Below are 2,162 nucleotides of genomic sequence, written 5' to 3'. Positions count from 1 at the left end.
CAGTGTGCATTTTATTGTCAGCAAATTAACTTCTTTTTTTTTTTACTAAGCCCTGGCAAATTAGCTCTAAAACTGCGCCGTGGAACTACTACTGGTGAGAAGGGGTGATTAATGATAGCAGGTGAAGTGTGGAGGCTGTAAGGCTGGGTTATGGCCAATGCACCAGCGTGCTGCGTGTAGCTACTACCATCGGGCAGCACTGTAGAAACATTCAAAGACTTAATCTTGCTGGGCAGAGGGGGGGACGACGACTGCGACTCAAGCTGCAGATAGATTTTCTCTCTCTCGCTCTACACTTCCATTCTTCTCTCCCTCTGGCTCTCTTAAAGTGAGACAAATAGAGGGAGGAAGGTCGGCTTTCCCTGGAGAAGAAGGGAGGGGGGGAAGGCGGAGGGAAAGAGGAGGAGAGGGACAGAGGATAAATGTGTAATACACGTAGTGCAGGTATCTGGGTCTCAGTGGGCGGGTTCTTAATAAATAGGCCTGGCACGGGTTTAGATCACAGCAAGGTCAAAAGGTCACTGCAGAGTGTGGCGTGATAAGCCAACTGAGGGGTCTCCGGCACAGACAGGATTGAAGGGGACAAACGAATGCTCAACAAACTCAGTTATAGACACACACACGTACTCCGTTGCACAGGTCAAATCCTACTCAGACATACTAGGTCAAAAATGCCGCAGCTGCTGTCCAGTGCCAGCAATTATATCACCTTAGCCGTTTGCCCTAGAGTCAGTTAGGTATAGGTGTGTGTGTGTGTGTGTGTGTGTGTGTGTGTGTGTGTGTGTGTGTGTGTGTGTGTGTGTGTGTGTGTGTGTGTGTGTGTGTGTGTGTGTGTGTGTGTGTGTGTGTGTGTGTGTGTGTGTGTGTGTGTGTGTGTGTGTGTGTGTGTGTGTGTGTGTTGGAGGTGTGTATTTGTGGAAGGAGAGGGAGCCAACATTAAAAGCTGGAGTATTTTGCCAGGAGTGCATTACTGAAACAGTTAAAACTCCTAAATAGCCGTCAGTTAATCTGGTCTCAGAATATAGAACTCGGAAGACCATAGCCAAGCTATTTATTCGTTTCTCTATTGGGATCTTAACTGCGTTACATAACACACAATAGTTCTAATTCCTCCAGCTCTCCAGTTCCTCAGCTCTTAAGTCATCATCCCATTGGAGTTATTCGCTCTTTCTCTTTCCTCCGCTCCCTTTAAAACACCTCCTCTCAATTCCGTGAAATCCTGATCAAGAGAAATAGAGCTTATCTGAAAATCGGACTCCCTCTCTGAAGCCTATATTTAGTTCCTGTTAGTCATGCTGATTATAAAAGACATACCTCAACAGAACTGGGTCTGATGAGAGCCACATACTGAATAATAAGCCCAATGATGAATTTAAGTTATTATTTTCACAAACTGAAAAAATATATGTACTTTTCGGTCTCAGAGGAAAGTACTATTTCCTCAAACCGCTCTTGAGAAATATTAACAATGAGCGTCAAAACATTTAATAGTTACAAACTTACCCAGACACGCAGCGCCAGATACATGACTGTTGTTTCTCAGTGCTAGACAAGATGAGTCTTACCCACTTGAGAAAACTCCATGTCGTGGCCTATTGATAAGTTCAGCTCCGTTGTGGATTACTCTGGCTGGTTCGTGAAGAAATGGCCCAGTCGCAATTGATCATGAAAATAGTCAACCCTACATGAGTCCTCGACTCCTCTTCCCCAGAGTACCAAGGCCCTGGGCAGGTCTGAGGAAGCCTCCCTAGAGATCATGGTGGTGGATGCTGGAACTGTCGAGGACACATCCCACCTGGACCCCAGCCATTTAACACAGTCATCTGACTGCAGCGTTGAAGCAAAACCAGCAACCTGGACTTCCGAACACCTCAGAATAATACTGATAACTGCTTTAAAACAAACACATCAGTGTATCTTTACTTGTCTATCTTGATGATTATGGTGTTATCAAATGGTTAGTGGGTTAGCCCTCAATGCACATAACAACTTACCCATCACAAGCGTAAAAGCTCGAATCCACCATGATGACATGACAAGACATCTAGTGGTACATCCTGTCTTGCAAAAAGATTATGTCTACAGAGGACTCCCCAAAAATGCATTGTGCCCATGCGAAGATTGCGTCCAATTGTAACGGATCGTGTCCATCAGGAAAACAA

Source organism: Salvelinus alpinus, chromosome 21 (genome assembly GCF_045679555.1).
Source record: "Salvelinus alpinus chromosome 21, SLU_Salpinus.1, whole genome shotgun sequence".
Taxonomy (NCBI): Eukaryota; Metazoa; Chordata; class Actinopteri; order Salmoniformes; family Salmonidae; genus Salvelinus; species Salvelinus alpinus.
This window is presented reverse-complemented; position numbering follows the sequence as displayed.